The sequence below is a fragment of the Leptodactylus fuscus genome, chromosome 10 (assembly GCF_031893055.1).
Source record: "Leptodactylus fuscus isolate aLepFus1 chromosome 10, aLepFus1.hap2, whole genome shotgun sequence".
Taxonomy (NCBI): domain Eukaryota; kingdom Metazoa; phylum Chordata; class Amphibia; order Anura; family Leptodactylidae; genus Leptodactylus; species Leptodactylus fuscus.
The window spans coordinates 28,580,514-28,607,850 of record NC_134274.1 but is presented as its reverse complement, the minus strand read 5'-3'; the positions used below and the strand labels follow the sequence as shown (position 1 = coordinate 28,607,850).

The following is a 27,337-nucleotide window of genomic DNA, read 5'->3' as shown; positions in this document are numbered from 1 at the left end:
GAGATGGACTAGGATATAGAGACAGGCTAGGACCCAGGAATCATTAGAATGGGTTTTTTTTTTTTTTTTTTTTTTTTAATAAGCATTCTGAGCCTTTTCTCAGCAGTTCCTCCCCACCAGAGAAGTCCCTGTAAGAAGTACACGTGCACTCGGTTTATGTTCAGTCTGGGTGTAATGATTTGGTTAATTGCATTTGCCTCGACTAGAGCAGCTCATGTATGGAGGAAATGTATACAGTATGAACCTTCTCTGTTTATACGAGGCCAGACATGGCGTCCAGTTAACCCTTTTGGCAAAGCACACAGTATTTTGCACATTCAGCTAACCGCTTACGCAACATCTAGTTCTTATCTCCTTCAATGCTTTGTCCAAGATGGATCCGAACCAAGGAAATGTTCAAATTGACAGATAAAATGAAAAATGAGCATCCCCTTGGAATTTTTACATCATTAGCTTTGGGGAAAGAAATATGCTAACAGAAAGCTGTTTTTAACAAATAGACTTGCATTTTACACCGCATTTGTCTCCCACATCTATTTGCTGATTGGGGGATTGGATAACAAACTTTCAGGACTGATTATCTTAGCAGAAAGAGTGGGAGATGGAGCTGGATCCTCTAAGTGTTTTGTGGAATGTGTTTCTGGAGTAAATGTGCAGTAATAGTATTGGAAACATCGTCTTTATAGCTCCAAACAATCCAAGTGTTATGTAGATTAGACTTAGGCTTTGCCAACTCATGTGTGTTTTGTATGTACATTGAGGTTGTATTAAACATATGTATTGTGAAGTTAGCTCGGTAGAAGCAATGATGTGGATACAAAATATACAGTAAACTGGTTTATTTAGGAAAAAACAGGAAAATAAATAAACCTTGACTTCAGGCACAAAATACAGAAAACAAAATACAGCTTTCAGGCAAAAACAAAATAACACCTGCTCGTCTGAGCAACTAAACAGTAGGGTAACCTAACTATACATGTGGCTTATTTCCAGCCAAACAAGTGCAATTTTTTGTCTCGCCAGACTAAGGGTTACAGGACAGACCCACACACCTCGTGGAACTGCAGGCTCTGCAGCCTTTTATGGGTCACTAATGAGCCCAGGATCTAAGCTTGGACTGAGGCCTACTCCAGATCCACCCTGGACCACACATATGTCAGAAACCTGGGTCTGATCTATCTGGACTCCAGCACTCTGCCTGTCACCTTCTTAGAGTTTGTAGTTTAAAAAAAAAAAAAAAAAAAAAAGTCGAAGTCGGTAAAGATCCTATAATTCATAAAAAAAATTGAGTTTTCGTTTTAGATATGTAACCAACCATTGTGTAATTAAAAATCATTTCAGTAACTTTTCTGCTTCTACCCAAAGTTGACTCCGAATGCAGAGCGCTATATATATTTTTCACCCCCTGTTCTCAGCTATAGCTCTTCTTTGTTTGTGTGAAGGGTATCAGTTTTGTTCCAACTAGTACACAATTTTGATCCTGTTTTGATTTTTCATTGGCTGCCCTGCTGGTTGGTGGTAAATGATAGAACATTTTGTGCTATTGTTCCTCTTAAAATTTTATTTTTTAATATTTTTTTTTTTATTGGCTTTTTCAGAACATGCAAACTACATTTATGCTGAAGAGAAAAGTATAAAAGAGAGAACCGTATTTTATTTATTTTTTCTTCATCTGTAAGATGATTTAGCCATGGAGATAGTAGAGGTTGTGGCTGGTGGGCGTTCAGACTGTGCATGCTTTACTATTATTGGCATTGTGCCAGTAACTCTCTGGTTGATCCTAGGATGTGAATATTCTTGTATTTACAGAACTGGCTCAGAGATTTCCCAATGTTGAACAAATTTTTTTTTTTTGTCTTTTTTTTTTTTTGTTTTCAATAATTTACTCTCAAATGTCATTAGTTCTCTTAAAATATTAGACCTTCTACATGAACTAGAGAAAACCTGGACCTTGTGATCATAGAACAGGTCATGACTAACATATATATAATTTGTAGGCGAATGTGAAACCTTTCCCCTTAGGAGAAATCTGATTAATCCGTTGACCACCCACTGATCATATGAGGGTCATTTATCTTGTTTCCTATGTGTGAAATTCTAGAAAAAAATCCAATAATGGAGTTATCCAGCAATTTAAAAGATTTCACAAAAACAAAATGTAATGAGGCACCATCCTAACCAAATCCCACCACTCCCGATCCTGCACTTTCTGGATCCGCGCTGGTTTCAACTTCCTGATCCCTCCCATCTCACAGGAAATGACTTCTCCGACAATCCTTGGAGGTCATTTTGAATGTGGCGAGAGGGATCAATAAGACTTGGGGACAATGGGACTGGAAGTATTGGGGGATTGGTAACCTGTCGCTTATTTTTTGGAGTTTGTCCTACACCGTTTTATCTGTCTGGGCAACCTGTTTCATGCACACTACACTGACTACAAGGAGACTTAGCATTGCTGACACTATTTTTCTCTCTTTATTACCACGTTCTTAGTCAGATTCTTATAAAACTCAATGTAGGTGAATTGGATGTCTTTCTAATGGACCATCTACTGCGGAGATTTGAGTACAACATAATTGAAGTTTTTTGGGATTTTTTTTTTTTTTTTTTTCCTCAAGTGTCTATAAAATCGGAGAACGGAGAAACTGTCTAATATTTTGTTACACATCTTTTGCTTCCCTAGGGAAAAAATAAATTGCTGCCCAAAACCTGAGTGTGAGAGCTTGTAAAATAGATGGAAAGTAAACTGTGAAGTCAACGTTAGAAAAGATCTGATTCACTAAACTAACGTTTTCCTCTTTCCAGTAGTGAGGCGCGTGGCTTTACCAGTGTTGGAGTTTAGTGACGGACATGATGTTGGAGCTTCTGATTTGTTGTATTTTAGTGGGCCTTGGACCCTTCTTTTAGAAGAATGGTGGGAATTTCTTAAAAAAAAATAATTAAAAATTAAAAAACTGCACTTTTATATAGACAGTTTTCAAGAGGCCATGGCCATAGTCAGAAATTCTTCATCTCCTTAGCACACGTTGCTCTTTCATCTGAAAATATGAGCAGCTTATAAAGTCTGTGCCCTGTTTATAGTTTTGCCATTCCTCCTAGCAAACGAGCTGTCGAGGTATTGGAAAGTTTAATACTATTTCTCCTTGGGAACGCCATGGGAGGTAACCATGACTGGACGCATAGATTTGCTGAGAAAGAAATTTCCTGGATCAGTCTAAACACTTAAACAACATGAAATAACTCTTTGTCCGCGGGTCATTTAACGCGTCCTTACGTAATTTCTCAATGACAGCAATGTAGGCATTTCTGTGAATATCTTCAGGTTTGACTTCATTCTCCCTTGTGTATTATAGTTAATTTATCCGTGTTACAAAATGAGACATGACCTGTTTGTGTTTTTTTTGTTTTTTTTCCCCACAAAAATACCAAAATGGCCAGCTTTCAGTATAGTCCAACAATGTGTGATTATTAGGCTGCTGATCAACAGTATAATGGCAAGAGAATGGGACAGAGATACAATACCAGACGTACCTAAGTGTATGAATGGGTCGCTGTACTATCATGACCACCTCAAGCCCTTCATTAAATGTGATCAGACCCCCACCAATGTCCGTGACCTTTTAATGTTTTGACCTCCCCTTGAAGGGCTTGTTCAACAATTGCAGCAGTGTAAGGCACCTTGCAGATGACCCCCTGCTGGCCGTGATTGAACGGCATGCGGATATCATCCATGTCCCGCACTGGCTGTGCTTCCACGGCTCCTATCCATTGAATGACGCACGGCTGCAAAACTGGACTGGAGTAGGACCTATCCTGTGTTTTGCGGCCTGCACCTGGGATTGTGTAATACACGACAATTGAAGGAGTCGGGGTAAGTTCACACGTAGTTTGAGCGCCTCCGCCTCAGGTTCCGGTCCAAAAAACTACGTGAACTTACCCTCCGTGTGCTATCTGGGAAAACCTGGATAGCACAGTCATCTGCAAGGGGCCTAAGGGTCTGATCATTGGAACCCCATGATCTTAAAGAGGACCTGCCTTCTCCAACTTCACTTCTTGACATCTGATAATAGGCACTACTCCACGGATTGTGAAAAGTTGGAAATTATTGTTTTTTTTTTTTTTGTAGCTCTCACCATTCCTAAGCAATCTGTATATAGTTAATTTTGACACCTTTAGGTTCTGCACTGTTAGGCGGACTGTGTCAGGCAGGAGCAGGAAAGGGCTGTGATTCAGAGCCCCAATCAGAGGTGGACAGTAGGAGATCGGGGTATTAAAGGTTTTCTGTAGCCATCTTAGTGGTGACATCTTTTATCTTGGCCAGTTGCCAGTGGCTATGACCATGAGTGCAGGTACTGTATGTGGTCTAAGACTTGACAGTAAACCAGCCAGGACTTCTTTGTGGGTAGGTTATCAGTTTGGGAATACAACATGTATGAGAAGATAACTTGGCCACAATAAGGACCTCATGATATTATTCTGTGTGCAGGTTTGTTTGTTTTTTTTTCCTACATAATCTGGTTCTGGGACTTGTGTTGCTGACTCTCTATACAAAGTTTGACAACAGTTTTGGGTACTGCATGTAGTAAGGCAGGTAAGCAGCGTGACTACTAGCATGTAACATTACCAGCAGCCATGTGGTCTTGGAGCAGCTGATCCCTGGTCTAATATTAATGACCTATCTTAAAGCTAGACTATCAGTAGTAGAATATGGATAATCCCTTTAAGTCAGTGGAGGTTCTAGCCAATTGATATGGTGTATGGAAATGGACATAGTCCTTTTGTGTGTGATGTACACTGTATAACGCAAAACTTTAAGGGGGAATGGGTTTTTCATTACACTTGGTGAACTGTTTGAGGTGTGAGTAGTAACAGCGCTCTTTCTCTGAAATCTAAGCTTTCTCTTCCAGGGCCGGTTTCTGTTTTTCGTCTGGAAGAAATCTACAGTCTTAAACTTAACTGCTTTCTTGCCTTAAATTCCTTGCGTGTCTTCCATTAAACTAGTGCCGATGCTGTCAGCGTTACCCTGTCATATGTTCCAGATCTGCATCCGCACTGCAGCATCCCATACACAAAAACCTTCCTACTACAATTTTTTTTTTTTTGGGGGGGGTATTCCTTCAAGGTTGTAGCCAGTACCAGGTTCACATCTCTGATCTCTCTAGAACCAAATGCAAAATGCTCAAAAATTATGGCTGAATTTGCTATAAAACTTGCTATAGTACACTGTGCGTGTCAGATATTTGTGTTGGACTGTTTTTAAAGGGTTGTGGATAGGAAAAGTCCTAAAATATACCAATTTACAAGAGTTTGCTAACTTTGGAACAAATTATTGGTATAAAGTACACCATCCATAAGGTGGTGTAAAGAAGGCAAGTTGTACCATATTGTTGTTGTGTTCCACTTTTTTGATGGATCTTTAAAGAGGTGGCCTCTTTAAAGGGAATCTTTCACAACCTTCACCAACTACAGTTCTTGTATAGATATCGCTCTGATTCCAGTGCAGTTGGATGACTGTTCTTAAGAAAGTTGGATATATTAAGTAGACTCCACTGTTAATTTGGTTGTCTTGGGCAGGAGCAGATTAAGGTTGTGATTCTGACATTGTCCTCCTTTGGTTCTGACATTGTTGTGGTCGTCCTCTTCCGGTTCTGGCATTGTCGTCCTCCTCTGGTTCTGACAGTGCCTTTGTCCTCGTCCTCCTCCGGTTCTGACAGTGTCCTCATTCTCGTCCTCCTCCTTCTCCTCCTCTGGTTCTGATATTGTCCTGCTCTGAATCCCACCTTCTTGGCTGTTCCTTAAGACCACCAACTTGCTAGATTGGCTTATCAGGCACCAAACTATCTGCTTGGATTACTTGGAAACAGTGCTAGAGAAAATTCCCAAATGTACCAGAATCGGCAGAGTCATTCCATTGTAGAGTCAAAAATCTGCAGTTGGTGAAAATGGTTAAAGGTCCTTTTTAAAATGGGTCTTTTAAGACCATGTTGATATTACATTATGGCCCTTCTCTTGGCATACATATGACTGGTCTCCACTTCCTCGATTCCATCTTGAGAAACACACAAACACCAGTGATGTAAGTAATGCTTTTATTTTATTTTTTTACACGTTGCCACCATGCGATTTCATGTCTCGGCTAGTCACTAGCCATCGTGAAGGATTTCATGTTTCTATACATTTAAGAATGTTAAATCTTTGATGTGCTGAGTCAGCAGAAACATAAAAAAGTTAAGTGGCTTTGTAAGATTGAAGGTTAAGTTAAATCCTCCATTTTTTTTTTCTTTATCCTTGCACAACAATTGTAAATAATCACACTTCCTTGAATTTCAGGGCAGAAATAACTCCAGTGTGCTATCATGGTTTGGCCCCAGCATCCAGGTTAAATATTGCTGCTTAGCACATTCCACTTGGTTACATTGTAATCCTTTCTTCCAGTGGAAAGTATGCCACTTTTGTCCATGTCTCGGGTCCGTCTGGTTCTGTCCACCATGCTAGTTTAACACTAAAACAAAGGAATGTGTGTTTTTATTAGGAGACGATACAGATGGATTTCTTTTATTAGAAGCGAAGGTCATTTCTGTAGTCTGACCTCCGTGCATATGTGCAAGTTCCTTTTCTCGACAAATCTTGCTTTCTTTCAAACCACAAAAATTTGTGAAATGTGCCTACGTAACATTATCATACAGGCGGGCCACTTCTGTCTTCCTAATGCTAGGTAAAATAAACACTTTGCCACAGTCCTTGTGCTGAAAAGTGACAGCAGATTTGTCTTGGGGAAAGGGCTCCGTTTCCTATGCAAGCAGTGTATGTGGTCTCGATGGCGACTTTTACTTTTACTTGGTCCCAGTGGAAATCGTTGGTGGTTTTTGTATTTATGGAAGGATCCATAGTATATTTCTATAGCTGTGGAGATTGAGGTATACAGCGTAGATTTATATAGGCCATTTCCAGTGTCTGGGGGGGGGGGATTAGATTTAACCTTTTTATTTGCCTTAGACCTTATTCACACAACTTTGAAAAATTGGTCTTGTTGCCACTTTTTTTTTTTTTTTTTTAAATTTGTCAGAAGGCAATTTTAATGGGTGAGTATTCACGTGTCACTTTTTGTCATACAGAAAAATAGTCAGTTATAACAGATAATCCATATGTGATTGGTGGGGGTCCAACACCAGAGACCCATGCTGATCAGCAGTTTGAAGCGGAAGCTCCGTTATATAATTGATGCAACCTCCCTCGTGTGCTGATGACATGTCCATCAGTTATGTTACAGCAGCAGATCAGTCCCATACAAGTGAACGGGGTTGAGCCACAATAACAAGTACAGCCATACTACATAATGGACAATGTTGTGCTTGGAATTTGTCCTCTTCAATCAGCTAATCCGTGGGGTTCCCACTGTTGGAAGGATAGGTCACCAACACTCGTTTTCTCTATTGTTGATGAGGGCTCACTCTTCTTCTGTACAGCTAATTGATGGGGGTGCCGGATGTCAAAAGGATAGGTCTACAATAGAGATGAGCGAACAGTAAAATGTTCGAGGTTCGATATTCGTTTCGAGTAGCCCCTCAATATTCGACTACTCGAATCGCATATCGAACCCTATTATAGTCTATGGGGGGAAAATGCTCGTTTGAAGGGTAGGCAACATTCGATCAAATTATACTTACCAAGTCCACGAGTGAGGGTCGGGCTGGATCCTCCGAGAAGTCTTCTCCTTGCAGCGTCCCCACGGCGTCTTCCGTCAGGAACTTTTGGAATGGACCGGCCCATAATGCCCTTGTTCCATCACTCTGTATAGCCTCAGTATACAGTATCTTATGTAGTGTCCTTGGAATGTACAAGTCATGAAGTTAAAGGGAAAAACTTACAATTGTCTTCCTATCAAGAAGTCGGACTGACAAAAATGTATCTTTTCTGCTGAAGGTTTGTAGAGAACTAGATAGTAATGTTGGACACAAATGAGGTTTCTATTAAAATATTCTGGTTTGATGCTCTTACATACAAGACCTTAGAGTTCAGATCTGTAAATCTTTAACATGGTAAGCCGGTTATTTCAGATTGCCAGAGAAGACGCTTGTAGAAAGCCTAAAGTAGTTTTAACCTTGAAACATGTTTGTGCAAGCTATTAGTATTTCTTTATGTCTCGGCATTATTAGAGCTCATGGTGAAATTCTAGTTCCTTTCTCCACTTACCCTGGAGGATTTCTTCTCCTTCGATATTGTCTTGAAGACTACGTAAGCCTGGAACATTTACTAAACTTTGTCCTAATCTGGGCGCATTTAGAGGATCGTCTCATCTGTTCCTGCTTTGTTTTAGTTTTCCGTTCAATAATATTAATTTCATCCATGGATGGTTTAGACATATAATACTTATTCCTTATTTTATTGGAAAATTTCCAGCGATGATTAAAGTAGTTTTTGGGTTTTTTTAATCTGCGCTTCATGGAGTGCAATGATAAATTGTGGCGGTTTCAATCGGAGATCTGCTCCAGTATGGAATGGTGTGCTATACGTGCTCCATCTAGTTATTGGAAAACCACTAGGCCTAACATACAAAGCTTTCTAATATTAAAGCCACTTTCACACTTGTTTGTTTCAATTGATATTTGTCAGCCAAAAGCAGAAGTGGAACTTGTAGAAAAAACTATAATGGAAAGATTTGTAGCACTTCTATGTTTTGGACCAGATCCTGGCTTTGGCTTACAGACACTTACAGTCCACCTTTCCGGTCAGACCTGGCTCCTTTTTAGGACAAAAACACACTTAATTTGCTTATGTAGGATAGGCTTTGGGAACTTTCACATGCGGCAGCTTAGCTATAACTGAATCTATTCCCTAGATCTGAATTGGTGTTTATGTGCAGGTTAAGCATGGGGCTTTAGACTACATGATCTCAAAAAGAGGAGCAAAATAGTAAAACTATACATGCTGTCAATGATCAAATTATGGAGGAACCTCATCCTTGCCATTACAATAGGTTTCTATGTGGCTTCTTCCATATGGAGCGCTCAATATTTATTGTACAGGGTCATGTAAATTACATTGCTGCAGAACATGTAATTGTCCAAGGAAACGGAGTCCTGCTGTGCCGTGGGGAGTCCTGCTGTGCCGTGGGGAGTCCTGCTGTGCCGTGGGGAGTCCTGCTGTGCCGTGGGGAGTCCTGCTGTGCCGTGGGGAGTCCTGCTGTGCCGTGGGGAGTCCTGCTGTGCCGTGGGGAGTCCTGCTGTGCCGTGGGGAGTCCTGCTGTGCCGTGGGGAGTCCTGCTGTGCCGTGGGGAGTCCTGCTGTGCCGTGGGGAGTCCTGCTGTGCCGTGGGGAGTCCTGCTGTGCCGTGGGGAGTCCTGCTGTGCCGTGGGGAGTCCTGCTGTGCCGTGGGGAGTCCTGCTGTGCCGTGGGGAGTCCTGCTGTGCCGTGGGGAGTCCTGCTGTGCCGTGGGGAGTCCTGCTGTGCCGTGGGGAGTCCTGCTGTGCCGTGGGGAGTCCTGCTGTGCCGTGGGGAGTCCTGCTGTGCCGTGGGGAGTCCTGCTGTGCCGTGGGGAGTCCTGCTGTGCCGTGGGATTAGTATATTATTAGAACATGTTGTACTGCTCCTTACGTTGTAGGAATTGGTTCTCTTTTATGTGTCTGAGGACGGTAATCCCGGTTTCATAATGTCAATTTTAAAAGATGATGGATGTGGGGATTCTGATCACGTGACCCAGGGGGGCCTTTGAATTTTGGTTTGTTCCGCTCCCCATACTACTTCCCTGATTTTCACAGCATTACCTGTGCTATGAGGGATGACTGTTTATAGTAAAGCCAGTCGCCATACCTCGCCTAAGTAAGATCAGAAGGAGAGAGGGTGGGTTCCAATTATGTGTCCTGGAGATCGGAACCAGACCAGAAACCCCCAATCATCAAGAAAAGACTCCCTTCAGGTGTTCCTGACGTTTGCCTGTAGTACTTATATGTGACCCAGTCAGCAGCCATGATGCTCTGTCCTAAGTAATCTCCAGTCAACCACTGATCAGTTGACCTGCACACGTGGGCAGAATGTGATGACAAAGACCTGGGACCCAAAACTTTGGACTGTGCTGCATTCCCGGCCAAAAATAGTTTATTTTAAGCCTTTGTACCCATAAAAAGAAAATAATTGGTGTAGCCCTTTAAGGCTGGTCTGTTTGGCTAAAGCAATTGGTTGGTTATGATGGTCTGACTATAGACCTTTTCTAAGGTGTTTTGGTGGAAGCTGTCCTGTCTTGAGGTCTGTATAATTTTCAATACCGGGATGTTTGTTATGAATACTTCAATGTCAGGTTTACGATGGGATAAATTTATTAGATCTTTCATGGAATTTTATTACTTGTTGTTCAGAGTCAGTCCAGATGATCAGGATATCAGGACAATTATTTTGTTTCTGTTGTTGAGAGCAATGTATGTGTTTTTTCAGCTGGCTGAGCTCATAGAGCTTTCTCTGTCCGACTTTCAATTTTTTTTTTTTTTTTTTTTCTGCTTTCCGTTGTATGAACTGATCAGTCTTTGGGTATAAACTGATCCTTCTAAACACCATTGATTGTGATGGGGGTCTCGGCTTCAGTTATGGTGTCTGGTTTTTTTTTTTTTTTAATCAAACTGGACAGACTGTACAATAATCTTGTGATACAGATGTGAATGCGTGTCCGGGCATTAGAGGGTGTCCACAAATTATAAAGTGTGTCCTTTATTTGTCTGCATTTAAAGCACAGACAAGTGTAGGGGATCATACAAGCCATTTTGTGGATCTGTATTCACATGTTTTTGCAGATTGCTGATCAGTATATACGGGCAGCAATACCACTACGGTTGTGTTCATGTAACTTAATATTCAACATAAGGGTATACCTACCAAAGTGAATGAGGAGGACCCCGATGTACATTTCAGTCGCATGTGATGGGCATCCATTACTAAATCCTATATTGTCCCCAACCAAACACAATGCTGAAATAAGACTAGGGTACTGTATAATGAGTGGGGAAAAACCCCCATATATATATATATATATATATATATATATATATATATATATATATATATATATATATATATATATATATATATCTGTCCTCTGTGCCGCTGCTTTACCTCCAGTCTTGAACATCTGGGACTGTAGTTTATGCTTAAAAAAACAAACAAAAAAAAAAAACCCCACAAACCCTTCAATTACTAAGCACTTGGCTGTATGTATATGTTTCCAAATACTATGTGCATTATACAATTAGAGTTCTTTATACGTTGGTTCCAGGGTTCGAACGCTTCAGTGAGATTTTGAATAAAAAGCATGGCAACTGAGTGAAATTTTATCTTCTGGCCCCTGCCGTTCTTACTTATCAGAAGATCCAAAGCTTGTAAAGTAAGCCCTTCCAATGATATATTAGCTAAATTGGCTTACTTTAGCTTTCAAATGGATACCAAAGAATCCTGGAGGATCACATCTGTTTGTGGTCTGCGAGGATAGCCCTGCACACTATTCTATTCTTGCTGTCAAAAATACAAAAAATTCTGATGGAAACCAAATCGTACAAGTATAAACAGAGCCTTACAAAATGCTATGGATTTTAAGATTTTTTTATTTTTGTATTTTGAGGCTCCATTCACATAGTCAAAGGCTGAAGAGAATGCTCTTCTTCTTGACTGTTTAAGAACCCTGTTCTGTTTTCACAGATCTGACTCTTCCATTGAACGTCAATGCCACACATGGTGCTAACTTCACTTTGAAAAATGTCATGATCATGTGAATCTAGCCTAAGGCAAAGTTCACACCTACGGTGGAGTCTCCATTGGACGGTTCAATGCTTTGCACCGCATGGTCAACTTGAATGCATGTATATCCCTGTCTTTCGGCATCTCGGGACATGTGCGAGATGTGATGTCACTTGTGCTGAAATACCCTGAAGCTGGGGTCGTAGTCCTGACTTCAGTGCACATGCATTAGCGTTATCTATGCACTGCTGAAGCATGGGACGGGCCAGCGCCATTTAGCTAATGTCGGAGAGGCTGGGCGGGTTCCAAACAGTGGAGGGGGTGGGGGTCTGTCACGGGATGGTTAGAGTCTATACTATAGGCAATGTGTAATATATATTTCATGTGGAATGTATTCTCTAACCTGTTGTAAACATCAGTGTGTAGTTGGCTGATTCGGGTCTAGTGTGTTAGCACATTGTATGCAAATACCTCTAACTAGTGAGGACAATGGGTGGAGATAATCTGATCAGTGTCTCCAAGAAGATGTTGGATGGTGCATTGTCCATAGTAGACAGGGAGTCTGCTCTCCTTGGCATAGGTGAGGGGGGAAGGATCTGTGGCTCAGCCCTTCCCACCCCCAGGTATAGGTGTAACAGTTTAGTATATAGTATATAGCTAGCAGTTAGTATGTGTTAGCCGGCCTGTGCACAGCTCTGCAGAGAGCCAGAATTTAGTTACAGGACCAAGGAACCAAAGCTATCATTGGATTGTGACTTCTGTGGACTTATTGTTATTACGGTTGATGTGACCGCCGCCGGCTACTAACTTTGTGGATTACAATAAATTGCTGTTGTCTCCCGACCTCTTGCGTCCCTGTTGATTCAAAAGACCATCCGGAGGAAGACGTATACCTTTGCTCCGTGACAACTGGTTGGCAGCGGTGGGATCAACAGCGGATAGCGAGATGGACTACAGCAGCCCAGCGATTAATGGAGCCACAACCTCAGAATACAGGAACTGGACTATGGCAAGTCTACAAGTAAGGGCCCGGGAACTAAACCTGAGTTACCAGGGAAGAACGAAAGAGCAACTGATCGAGGCACTGGAGGAGATGACCCTGCAAAGCGACCATGAGGAGGGCTGCCCCCAGGAGACAGTAGAGATACAGGAGTGGCAGGTACAGACCCAAAAGAGCAGATGGGTTGTTTTGTATGAGGAGGAATTGGCAGTGCTGGGGCTAGGAGCAACTGCAGAGCAAAGGAGTAGAGCATTACAGAGGGCTCAGGAAACGGAGAAGGAGGAACAGAGAATGGCGCATGAAAAGGAAAGAATGGCGCATGAAATGCGAATGGCTGAGATAACTATGAGGAATTATAATCAAACGTCGACCCCCAGCCCAACAGTGAGAGAACCACCATATGTCTCCCATAAACACTTCAAGACCTTTGAGGAAGCGGCTGGGGATGTTGATGGATATTTTCAGGACTTCGAACACCAGTGCCACCTGATGGAAGTCCCAGAGAAGGATTGGGTCCGGTATCTGGTGGGGCACCTACGAGATGGGGCTGCGGAAGCTCTCAGAGCCATGGACCCTAGTGATCAGCGGGACTATGAGGCCATTAAAAGAGCGGTGCAGAAGTATTATGCAGTCACTCCAGAGACCTACCGAGTTCAGTTCCGCTCTTTGTCTTACAATGGGGGAAGCTCCTTCCACATGTTCGCCCACAAGTTGATGCAAGCGCTGGCTAGAAGGAGAGGAGGCTGTCACAGTCGATAAGATCCTCCAAGTCATACTTAAGGAACAGTTCTTTTCCCAGTGCCCCGCTGAGATCCGTGAGTGGGTGCTGGAACGGAACCCAGCCACAGTTGAGCAAGCTGCTTCTCTTGCAGATGAGGGCCTGACCATCAAGCCGCAGTGGAAGAGGTTGTTTGCAGAGGAGCGGAAAACTACCACAGTCCCCCAGACACCCTTCAGCCAGCCAACCACCTTTCGGGCCCGGCCTCAGGATTACAATTCCCCCTCTACCCCTGCCCCAGCCCATCGGCCTCCAGCTATGAACAACCCTGTCCCTAGACAACGACCTACTGGAAGAATGCTAGAGCGCAGATGTTTTGGGTGCGGGCGGCCTGGACATTTGCAAGCTAGTTGCCCTGTTAACATGGGGGCACGGGCCACCGTGGCATCCCGGCCTATTCACTACCTGGGAACCACTCCTAGGACAGAAAGTTTGGCCCCATTTCCAGATGACTCCATGAATGACACATCTGTTCCACCTCCAGGGGTCTATGGGATTCAGCCTTCCGCCACACATCCCGCAAACCTTCAGAGGAAGCACTTGCAGGAGGTCCTACTGGATGGCCGAACAGTTGTTGGATTCCGGGACTCGGGAGCTTTCCTAACGGTAGCGGACCCCCGAGTTGTGCGACCCGAGGCCCTAGAGGAGGGTCCTGGCATTTCTATCAAGTTGGCAGGGGGTACTCAAAGACGTATTCCTAAAGCTACCGTGGAACTCGACTATGGTTATGGACCAAAACGATGCACAATTGGTGTGATGAGCGGGCTGCCGGCCGATGTTCTGTTAGGCAACGATGTTGGAAATCTACAGTGCCACTTTGTGGGAGCAGTGACCCGAAGCCAAGCTCAGGGAGAAGCCAACATGGATCCACCGGATTTTCTGACAGATGCCAGCCCTTCAACCCTACAACTTTACCATTCAGTACCGCCGAGGGAACCAACACCAGAACGCGGATGGGTTATCCCGGCAGGAGGACATATGAGCTATAGAGACTGATGTGCATTCCCCAATTTACCTGTGTAGGCCAATTGTGTCATGCACATGTTTTGAGAGGGGGAGGGGTTGTCACGGGATGGTTAGAGTCTATACTATAGGCAATGTGTAATATATATTTCATGTGGAATGTATTCTCTAACCTGTTGTAAACATCAGTGTGTAGTTGGCTGATTCGGGTCTAGTGTGTTAGCACATTGTATGCAAATACCTCTAACTAGTGAGGACAATGGGTGGAGATAATCTGATCAGTGTCTCCAAGAAGATGTTGGATGGTGCATTGTCCATAGTAGACAGGGAGTCTGCTCTCCTTGGCATAGGTGAGGGGGGAAGGATCTGTGGCTCAGCCCTTCCCACCCCCAGGTATAGGTGTAACAGTTTAGTATATAGTATATAGCTAGCAGTTAGTATGTGTTAGCCGGCCTGTGCACAGCTCTGCAGAGAGCCAGAATTTAGTTACAGGACCAAGGAACCAAAGCTATCATTGGATTGTGACTTCTGTGGACTTATTGTTATTACGGTTGATGTGACCGCCGCCGGCTACTAACTTTGTGGATTACAATAAATTGCTGTTGTCTCCCGACCTCTTGCGTCCCTGTTGATTCAAAAGACCATCCGGAGGAAGACGTATACCTTTGCTCCGTGACAGGGTCACCTTCACCTTTATCACTAGGTCTCTACTCATAACTTTATGCAACTAAGTTGTATGAAGAATAAGTTATTTTATTCCTTTATTTTTTTTCTGAATATTTATGAAGCCTTCATCAGGACTTCCAATGGAGAAACTATGAGATGGCCTGCCAGGTACTGTTCTTGGTTTCAATATCCAAAATCTGCTGACAGGTTCCCTTTACGTCCAATGATTTAGTCTTCAGAGTTTCATGTAGGCGTAAGCTGCTGTAATTTTCTTGGAATCAATGTAGAAGCGGGAACTGATGTATGGCTTCTTATTTCTAAAAAGAATGAAGTTTCATTAACATCCATGCCAAAACCTGAGCTGTAATCTAAATATAGAATATGGGGCAGATAGGAGCATGGTTATGAGTTATGACAGTATTACCGTGTCGTGCTTCCTATATAAATGTATCCTCCGCAACCCATACATCTGCTTTAAATTACAGCTTATGGTTTTATGAGACTGCTTTCTACGTAAAGATCCATTTATATTGGGAAACCGGTTCGCTCCATGATATAATTGTACAAATAATTGAGTTCCATTGGAACCGGCCTAAGAACCTTCTAGATTAAATTTATTAAGAAGTTTGACTAAGTTTGACAGACCAAAAGTTTGGACACACCTTCTCATTCAAAGAGTTTTCTGTATTTTCATGACTATGAAAATTGTAGATTCACACTGAAGGCATCAAAACGATGAATTAACACATGTGGAATTATATACTTAACAAAAAAGTGTGAAACAACTGAAAATCTGTCTTATATTCTAGGTTCTTCAAAGTAGCCACCTTTTGCTTTGATTCTTGCTTTGCACACTCTTGGCATTCTCTTGATGAGCTTCAAGAGGTAGTCACCGGAAATGGTTTTCACTTCACAGGTGTGCCCTGTCAGGTTTAATAAGTGGGATTTCTTGCCTTATAAATGGGGTTGGGACCATCAGTTGTGTTGTGCAGAAGTCAGGTGGATACACAGCTCATTGTCCTACTGAATAGACTTAGAATTTGTATTATGGCAAGAAAAAAGCAGCAAAGAAAAATGAGTGGCCATTATTACTTTAAGAAATGAAGGTCGGTCAGTCCGAAAAATTTGGAAAACTTTGAAAGTGTCCCCAAGTGCAGTTGCAAAAACCATCAAGCGCTACAAAGAAACTGGCTCATATGAGAACCGCCCCAGGAAAGGAAGACCAAGAGTCACCTCTGCTGCAGAGGATAAGTTCATCCGAGTCACAAAGGCTTCCGGTGCCAAAGGCTTCAATTAATTGAATTATCATTATTGTATAAATGTTAAGTATTTACCTTGATAGAAATTCAGTCGCTAGGGTTTCCTCCATCCCCTTCCCAAATAGGAGGGCCTTCTGTCTGACGGATGTTGTCAGCCATTTATGAAGGAGTTGGAGTCTGAGTTGGACTGTCGGGAAAATGGAGGCGATGGGGTTGGTGGTTTGGCCTACCATAGCCCTGGGTTGAACAGCGTTTTCTTTTGTATATTAACTTTAACAGCATTCTGAGACTGTTTAAAATACTAAAAAAATACAAGGAAAAAATTGTCCAATGACCCTTTTTAATGTAGCTGAACTATTGGCCCGTTTCCTAGTATTGAGAATGAATTGAACTTTTCCCATTGCTGTAGGTAATATTAATCTGTAAATGATTGGAGTGGCACAGGGCTCCGTATCACTTGGCATCACTGTGGATCTTGTCCGCATATGCTCTATGTAAAGACAAGAGCTTGGCCTATCGATTAATATATTATATGACCAGGCTAATAAGCATCTGCTCCTCCATATGTTCAGGCTCTTTTTAAAATATTTGCATTCTAAAATATCAATTTGCTTAATTTCCGAACTGATACGAAGGCCTTGTTTTATCCGTGTTGGTAAACTTGGACAGGTGGCATTTATCGGCGCTTCGGAAAAAGAATTGACTCGTCCTGTTCTGATCAGCGCATTTAGATGTGAAGATGAAGGCCATTTAGGTGCAATAAAATATCCTTCGTATTTAGTCTATCAACATTGAAAGGTGGAATGATCCTGAGTACTAGTGAGTGTTCACAGATGTTGTACTGTAACAGGTGCTTATAGCTCATACTACAGTACAGGGGTTATTGGCTTTAGGTTTGTAGACACTTTCATATTACTAGTTTTAAAGAGGACTTTACATTAAAAAAAAAAAATTACAAAAATTTTATTTTTCAATGTAGCTTTACGGATGTTTGTCTTGTTTCCAATTTGGAGGCTTTAAAGTTTTGTAACTTTCTGAAAAGAGGAACTGTCACTATAACAATTGGTATCCCCATAGAACGCTACTAGTTTAGCTTATTTTCATAATCTTTACCTATTTTCCCCGGACTTGGACTGCACAATGGCGGCCATACTTGTTTTAGGCCCAGTTCTCTACATGGAGCCCTAGTGGAACTCTATGTACTAAACTTCTCCCAAAGTGCAAAACTCTTCTATAGGAAATGCTACCTGGTTTTGTGGAGTCATAGGTGATGATTCTTTCCAGATCTGAGAGCCCATATGGTCTTGATATATGACAATGTCACCATACCTTACCTCTGTGTAGACTCCACTCCTGGTTTTGGGTCACAATCTGACAAACACTGATGTGTGATTATTACTGTACCAATATAATGAATCATAAATCACACACAACAGAAAATCTGGTTTGTACATCACCTGGATTTCCCAATCCAAACCTAGCCAAGGGGTCTCTGCCTCCTTTAATGTCCCGTACTGTATAAAGTACATGCAGTAGACCTGCAAAAACTTTAGAGGCAGGGACTCCCAGTATGATAGAGTACTAGGAATCAGAGGAGTCCCATCTCCTGACTAGGCTAGGAGCGGGAAATTTGGTTGACGTACAAGTCAAATTTTCCACTTGAATTGCCCTGTGTGCACATGGGGCCTAAACAGGTCTTTCGCACTGACCGATTCAGCTCAGATTTAAGGCTTGGTTCACATCTGCGTTTGGTAAGTCCACTTGGGGACCCCCCAAACGGAAACCGAATGCATCGACAAGCTGTGAGTTTGAGAGCACATGCACCCCATAGACTATGATGGAGTCTGTGTGGTGTCCGCATGGAACATGTGTAGAGAAAAGTAGTTCATGAAGTACTCTCCTCTCTGCACGACTCGTGCGGAAAGAGCATGGACCCTATTATAGTGTATGGAGTCCATGTGCTTTCATTGCTCACCGCTTGTCAATGTGTTCGGTATTGCATTTGGGGGGGGGGGGGGGGGTCCCTGAATGCAGATGTGAACCAGGCCTAAAACCTCTTCCTTGCATAATTTGTTGCAGTCAGAAAACGTTCTACAGCTTTGCAGGGTAACCATGAGATTCCCTGTAGCCTCGCACCTGTATTATGGCAGTCCTCCACTGACAATAATCGTGTATGTTCTGTAAACCTAAACTATCCTATTATTCACCTGTTCCTAATGTATATTGTATGTCGAGACCATTCTAGTCTAATAGTGGAGTGTATAGACATTTTCTGTATTTGTTGTTACTGCTGACCCAGTGTAAATCTATTAATATTTGGACAGAATCGCAGCATCTTATCTGTCCTGTATTCTCCATGGCAGGCTCCATGTACGGTCACTTTTGGAACTTATGTCGCCTTGTCCTGCTTTGTCTTACTTTATTTGACACTTGCAGTGCCCTGCTTTCTAATACAAAACTTGTCAGTGCTTTGAGACTTGGCACAATGCTATACATGAGTTTTGTGAATCCTGTATAGGATGACTGTGCCCTCTGCTATGTCCTAGTGAGAATATATCATCCTGGTTACAACAGTACAAATACAATTGGCGAGTGGAGAAAATATCAACCGTATCAAATCCAGTTGTGGGGTATCTGCAAGATTATTGTACTAAGTGCAGACTGCTGGGAAATGGAGGAAATGTAAAGTAATAGAAAGCATTGCTATTGTACTGCCCCTTTAATTCCTCCTTGTACAATGTATGACATCATCGGGAGAAGTATTTGGACCTGCGAAAGTATGTGCGGGCACCACAGCTGAGTTATGTTTAAGCCTACACATCATATGGATTGCAGACAAGCAAATTGTAGTTTTTTTTTTTTCTCTTTTCCGTATATTGTCTTATTTTCAGCTGTGCAGCATCTGCAACATAGTCTGTGCTGAACTGCTAATATATAGTACTTGTTCCAAAGCTAGTAATTATACCCGTGCATATCCAGCGACTGTCACAAGGTGGCACACTCCTGGCTTAAGTGTCCTGCATGAACAGGTGTGCACGAGTGTGAACAAGAAACTTCAAGATTTACAGTGTTCACGTTTTCTGTATTAATAATTACTAATGTGTTTGGTTTTTTTTAGTTTTTTAATTTTATTTATTTTATTAATTTCTGACCAGCTGGTGGTTTTTTTTTTTTCCTTTTTCGTTTTTTTTTTTCTTCACTCCTCTCCCACTTTGTGAAGCTATTTTTGTGATAAAAATTGTGAAATTACATTTACTGCAGAAAACCAAGTGGGACTATAATAGAAGTCAATAGAAACAGTTTTAAAACTGATCCATTATAGCAGTGAGTCCTCTCTTTTTCATGTGCAAATGACATTCTGACTCTATTGGAAAACTTATTGGAACGACAATGTAAGTATATTAAATAGTTTGGATTATTCAACATTATAGACAAAAACCATGAAGAGAAGACAAAGCCTTCGGGTGCAGTACTCGGCCATTCTGGCTCACCACTAGACTTTACAGCCATTGCATAATTTGATCGTGGGCCATGATGACACAATGTTATTCTGTTTGCTATCCTGACACATGACGCCACCTTCACTCTCTACCCTGGGGCCGCATTTGCTTTTTCTTCAGAGTTCTTCTAGTAAGGTAAAGACAAACCCTATTGATCTGTCCCCAGTTAGGTGATGCTCAGGTCACATTTGGGCTATATATAGTTAAGGCATGGTTTTTATATAACCAAAAAACATTGAATGGGACAAAGGCTTCAGTACTCGGCACAGTTGCTACTAAGTGTACAGCATGGTGGTGTACAGAGCCTAGCTCCAATTTGACTTTGTTGGCCTGTCCTAAGAATAGGCCATCAATATTGTAATTGTAAAAACCCCTTTTAATACACACAAAAATTAAGCAACTTTGTAAATCTGGTTAAAATCCCTACTGTTTTGTATCTGCAGTTCTTTGGCAAATCTATACATCTCTATGGTTACAGACTACAATCAAAGGACCTGTGTAGTCTGATTCTGTTGTTATCCCGTCATCTTGTTACCAAGACATATAGGTTTGCCTTAGACAGTCCTTGTTAACTGTGTAGCCCAATGTCCAGGCGTTTGGCCAACATTCATTCAGCAGATGTCAAGAAGGAGGAGCATCAGCATGTTGAGTTTTAACCTACCCGATCCTTTTTCCAAGTGAGATACGCCAATGCTGGAGATGCATTGAGAAAATATTCATGCTCTGCCATAGACCAATTCAAGTTGGAGTCAGAGTTGGGGAAACCAGACTTTAAAATAAAAGCATTTTAATTATTATACAATTAACATTGTATAATTAGGTTCCTAAATTGTTTACTTTCATAAGAAGTCAATTTAATGATTTAGATGACATTACAGCTTCTGGCTGACCCTGGCTGTTGGCGTTGGAATCCGACCATGGAGGAATAAGAGTCCGTGGTTTGGCCGACCAACGCCATAGCCCTGTTCAGTCAAAAAATACACCTATGGCCTTTACCTATCCTGTGGCTAGATGGTTTCAATCTTGGGCCATCCGCAGTTTTTTTTGCCAAACTTTGTGTATTTAAGCTCCTCGGCTTGTGTTGTACTACTTCATCGTTCTGTTGAGACTACGTGTATTCATTTGGAAAATGTAGCCTCAGAACTGTAAATATTCATAGAGAATTCCCTATTTGTTTCCACCCTCTGCACTTCTATCATCTATCTATGTAACAAACCTCCCATGGGATAGTTATATAAGGTCATCTTGACCCGGTAAGACGCGTGCTTGTCACTTCTCACTGTATTCTGTTGACCAAAGCAGCACATTAGAAATGTTAAATATCCGATTTATGAGCCAGTCCCCAGCTGAAGGTAACTCGTGCATCTTGTTAGCCAAACCTATTCCCGGAGAAGCTGTATTACCTTTCTTGCGATGTTTATGTTGTCAAGAAAGGAGTTGCCAAATGACTAATGTTGTGGAAAGCAGCGATATTGAAACTTGTCTTTAGTGCTCACTTTTGTATTGAGAATATGCGGTCACAGATATCCCAGAAGGTTTTTCTGTTTTTTTTTTTATTTCTTTGTAGCCAAAACTTCCCTAATAAGAAGCGCAACTTCTGAAGAGTGAGTCATGGCTTTCCAGAATGTCCTTATTGAAACCATAATATCTGCAGTGATGGATGGAGACGCTAAGCCTTACATAGGTTCTTCCATCCTTTCACCCTTAAACCGTTTCATTTTGTTTTTCAAACCCAAGTTCTTATAACTCCCATCATTTGCTCTTTATTGTACAGGGCAGTAGATCCTCAGTGTAGAATCCTTAGAAAAATCTGCAGCAAATCTGCCTTGTGTGAACATGGTCAATACAAAAAACATTCAAAGCCCCTTGAATTTTTTTTTTCTTTTTCAACGGCAAAAAGTTTTGTGGTCCAAGTTCTAAGAACCCATCAATCACTAAAACAAAGGCGCAGACACTCTCAGCTGAGTGCTGTGCTACTTAGTTTCTCCTCAGCCTTCCTTAAAGAGCCCAGCATACATTGTACCGATTTATGGAAATCCCATATACTTTCTGGGAATCTGTAAATGACCTGCTTGCCAAGCAGAGAACCATGCAGGGTCTATCAAATCTGGAGGAACACGAAATCTGTTGATTGCTTCTTCACTTTGCTTTAGAGATCGGTGAAGACCTCCGCACCAGACTCCCGCCATTTAAAAAATGTTGGCATGTCAGAAGGTTGTAAACATTATGGGAACCCCTGTTATCATGTGGCTTTTCTGGGCTGTCCTGTCAAAAGTCGAAGATTGTTGGGTGGAGTTTGAAAAGTTAGTGAGTTAAAGTAAATCCAGCTTCAAATTAAAATAATTTACTTTTAATAATGATACAATTATTGATATTCCATAATTTAATGCATAATTTGTTGAATATTTATTTTATCAATCCAGTCACTGGACTTCTCATGAATTAAGAGGAGCTTTAATGCTTCTGACTATATGGTCCGCCATTGATGAAGTAGTCGGAGCAGGGGTCTGAGTCGGAATGTGGTAACAGAGGATCCATGTGACTTTTTAGTGTATTCTTTGCTCTTTGAATTAATAAACTATTTTCATAATGGTTTTTTATCATTTGAGCAAATTGAAATTTTCCCATTTCAATGGTAATTCCTAAGATAGAGCAATGTAACTCCTCTCTTGTACTCCTATCAAAGTGAATGGAGCGGTGTCTATGCTGCCAGGCCAAGACTTTGTTAGAAACGGGCTGGGAAGCTCCATCGTTTTCCTGATCTGTGGGGTCCCCACTCTTCTGCCATTTATACCCCATTCTTGTCCAGATGGGAAAATTTCTTTAGTTTCTTCTTAAAATTTTAGAATAAATAGAATTTTTTTTTTTTTTTTTTTTTTCCTTCAAGCTCAATACATTACATTTAAAGTGTTAGCAAAAGATGTTTGTGAGAATCTGTCGCTGCATGAACTCGTTGTCTTCTCCAAAAATTGTTAAGGCCTAACATGTTTGAGTAGGCCCCTTTTTGACTGTTGTTTGTTAATTTAGTAATGAAGAATGAAAATCTGTTTTCAATCAGAGGTCCCGTGTGCAGAAAGTGCTGTCCTGGGCAAGATTCTTGAATACTTCGGGGCTTGATAAAACAAAACCTGAAAGTGCACATGTAAAATTTCTTTTCCGGAGTTTTGATAGAATATAAACGGGAAGAAAAAAGAAAATTGTTGAATCAGAAGTATGTGTGTTTTGGAACCTGGCAATGCAGAAAAGCTGCTGTTCTGTGTATTTTCTTTATTCCCCCTCTTCTTTCTCCTTAACTCTTTCTAGGTAGTAGACAGTTCGGTTTATTTGTATTAATATTTCATAGCACTCGGTGGCCTTGAGATGTTTCTAACCCATATAATTATTTTCTAGTCTTGCGTCTATGCTTTTATAGATTGGGACTTGAATGAGGAGGATTTTTTTTTCTTCATACATATGTTGGAATCTAAAAGTGATCATAAAACACAAAAAAAAAAAAAACCACAATGGGTAAGGTTTATGAAAACTGGCGTTACTAACCCCATTGCCAGCGGAGTCAGACCAGGTTTGGCTGTATCTATTGTAAATGTGCATAGGTTGCCTAATAGTTGCATGTATTATATATCTTATGTTATTCCATAGTGATAGAGCAGTCCATTCCCAATATCTGCTGCCGCGTCAGCACTTGTAATGGGGCTAAAAAAAATCATATTAAAAAAACAAACGTAAAATCTGAAAATGACCAAATCTTTCCATTTTGAGTTCTCACCATGTCCCTGTGAAATTACACTTTTTGGAACTGTAAAGTAGATTGTGATTTTTGACACATTTTGTTGGAAATTTTAGAAGAAATGAAAAAGATAGAACTATGGCTGAGACCATCAAAGTCCTGCCAAAGGAATGATAAATGTAGGAGCAGAATCTGCTAGGTTGGAAAGTGGTTTCTGCTGATCTTGAGAGAAACCTTTGCTTTTATTTCATTTTGCGCTGCAGTGTTTTGGTGCGTGGAACTTTTCCCAGTTCGTTTTTGGCATGAGATTGTAGTACAATTAAAGCACGCGAAGGATAGAAAACATTGTGTCATTCTATGGTTTTTGATGATCCTTTTCCTGGCCTGTTGCCAGTTTACTTATATTACAGATGGGGTAACGTGCCTACCATATCTGTGAGCTAGTTCTAAGCCCCTGTTGTTGTATTGTTCTTATGAAGTTGACTATACCAGAAGTATAGAAGTTCTCCTTGATAAGAGCATCGCTTTTCTAAAGGTAAAGTTTCTTTATTGCTTAGTAACTTTTTAATAAACGTGGCATAAGGCAATACTAAAAATGAGGCTGACTGTCTGTTCCCTCATCCTTTTGCTAAACTGACTTTCACTCTGAAAATTCTGCTAACTCTCTCAGGATGTACTGCAGTACATGGGGTTTGGTAAGATGCTAGGAGCAATATATATGTGACATCAATTCCATGCATCTTAAACAGGGCCTTTCACCTCCTGGGGCACATGCGGTTTTATATACTGCTATATAGCCGACAGAGTGCCGAATTTATTGCACTATTGGCTTTCACGTTCTGTGCCCCTGGTGAAGAGTGATCAGTGTCGTTGCCGTAGCTGTTCACTGTCAGAAGGGTGTTTCTGTCAGTCAGGAATGCCCTTCCTCATAGTATGGTCTATTGCACCGTACTGTGTGAGGGGTTGGTGCTTACTGCCCAGCGATGACTGTGAGGAACGCCCCCCCCCCCCCCCCAGTACTAGTCTATGGACGAGTAATATCAGGAGGGGAGGAAGACGTTCCTCGCCACTCTCACAGTACAGCGCAATAGACGCTACTCAGAGGAAGGGCGTTCCTGACTGTCAAACTCCCTTCTGACAGTTAAGAGCTACGGTACCGGCACCAATAGCTCTTAACTGGGGGCACAGAACGTAAAAGCCAATAGTACACTGAATTCGGCGCACTAGCTTTCTAGCGGTGTATTACACCGCATGTGCCCCAGGAGGCGAAAGGTCCTCTTTAAGTTGTTTGTTCAGTGTTCCAGTATAAGCAGTGGTCTTGTTGGCTTACTCAATTTGTTGTTACCCTGATTTACTGACCATAGAAAAGGATTAAGCAATTGATGTGCTTATTGTCCAAAATTTAGAATCTTGGCTGAGTGCTTGTTTGTGAAGATGTCAGAGTAGGTCTCTTTTCGCAAACACATGTGCATCTGTTTTCTGGTGTTTGGCCAGTTTTTTAAAAAAAAAACTAGTTTTGGTATTTTATTGCAAAATCAAATTCAGTTTTTGAGTATCTGACATACTGCATAGAGACAATTTACCATTTGGTTCAGGCAGGCTATGCCGGTTTAATTTTATTTTTTTTATTCTTTCGTGTTATCTGAAGGCTGTTCTAATCAAAGGTTGTAGTTCGCTTTGTAGTATTTGCTTGGACTGATCCCAACTTGACTTGACTGCCATGTTACGTGAACACTTGACTTTCTTGGACACCTTTATGCATGTAGCTACTTTTATATACTGGATTGGCTACAAGAAACACGATTGTAGTTGAAGACTGTTATGCTATTTGAAGTCATGGGCCTGTCTACGGTTAAGGAATATGTCAAAGATACAATGAATCAAAGTCCGAGTCATTTGTGGAACGGTCGGGAACACGCTGAAATAGACTGGAGCCGAAGCTTATTTATCTGTCCAGCTGGTTTTAGTTTATTATGTATTAGATCTGTAATGTTTGGAAAGTTTGCTATCCGGTTATAAAGTCAGATTGTGAAATTGCTTGGATTCGCAGTAAAATATGCAACAGTTCCTTTCTTAAACTGGAAAAAAAAAATTGTACAGAAGAGCTGTAAGACTATGTAGAGGAAGTGTTGGGCTGCCCAGTTTTCACAACAATAAAACGTGTATGGTTTTGGATCCATAATAGAGACGGAGTGTCTTCAGAGGATACATTGTCAAGAATCATTCCGTTGTGTAAGGAATTTGTGAGATGTGGTGTGATTAAAGAGGATTAATTGGCCTGTATCCTGTAAGGAATAAGAAAGCCTTAACCAAATATTTGAACAAGACTTGGTTTCCATTCTTGCTATTCCCAATTTAGCTTCGTAAGTGCAAGCTTCAGACAGGAGGTCGTGAAAATGATCCGCCTCTTGGCCATATTTTTCTCGTCTTCTCTTAAATGGTTCCTTGTTTTTACATATATACATTGTCTGAGTGTTGTGTTACCAGTCTTAAAGGGAGACTGTCACCAGGAGAGGCATACACACCCAGCAAGACAGATCAGGTCAGGCTCACCTGAACATAACACATTTCACCCTATGAACATTTTGTGTCTCCACTGCATCGTTATTAATCTAGAATGATTAATTTGAGAATATGCAAATGACCCATATAACATACAACGCATTTCGGGGATTTGAACTACCCTTTTATCCAGTGTGCATTGAACTCTACCTGTAAAGTTCACCTTGGTGAAGAGGAGGCCCTTTATGGGTAGAGTTTAAAGCACACTTCATATAGGGGTAGTTCAAATCCCCAAAACGCGTTATATTGATGTTTGTCTGGAATACAATTGTTACTCATTTCCTTTGGGTTCACGCAGTCCTTAGTCTTCTGGTCCAAACAGTTGTATGCTCAAAGAAGGGAAGGAGGGCACATTAGGGAGAGGGGGACATAGGCGTTTGGAGCAGCTGAACTGCCATTGGTGCTCTGGATTGTGTATTTGCATATTCTGAAATAAACTAATATCTTGGTAATGGAGGCCTGAATTCTCATGGCAGAGAAAGTGTTGGACCTTTGGTCTGTCAGTTGTTCGTTTTTCTATTTGATGCACATTTTAAGAATTCAAAGGTTTTTATTAAGTCACAAATATGAAAACCTTTATTAGAGATCAAGGAACAAACTTAACCCTGGATGTCCTGGCCCCTAAGTTTGGTGAACTACTCTTGCACTAGGCCGTTCCTTGTCCAGATTTGCCTGATGAAGGGGTAACACCCAAAACATTGTATGTAACACATATTTTGAAGTGGCATACACCTGTCAAGCGTTGTTTCTCTTGATTATATGCTACTATATTTAGGGTGTGCCTGTCATTGAGAAGAAGCCCTAGTAAAATGCAGGACTTAAAGGGACTTATTGACATGACCTGATGTGAATAAAGAACTTTGGATGGGTCCTATTCCTAGTCATGTGACATATCTATTTCAAGACAGAGCAGTGATTCCAGAGTGAATGTCAGTTTAAGGGTAGGGAAAGCTGTGAAACTGCCCCCAAAGAGCAGACAGAGGCTTTTCTCTCGGATCAGATATATAACGGAATCCTGTGCTGCTCATTCATACAATCCTTCTTGAAACATCACTGGCTATATCAGCTAAAATTGACTCCATTTTATTGTTTGTTATAGTAAATTTTCGAGGCCCCTTTTCTATTGACATGGCCCATGTTTTTGGAAAAGGATTGTCTAATTATG

At 41.4% G+C, this 27,337-nt stretch overlaps 1 protein-coding gene across 5 annotated transcripts in view; it reads left to right on the top strand.

Moving 5' to 3' along the window:
- The window catches only part of BICC1 (BicC family RNA binding protein 1), a 143,566-nt gene that overhangs the window by 19,093 nt on the left and 97,136 nt on the right, over positions 1-27,337 (top strand). The gene's annotated exons all lie outside the window — the stretch shown is intronic.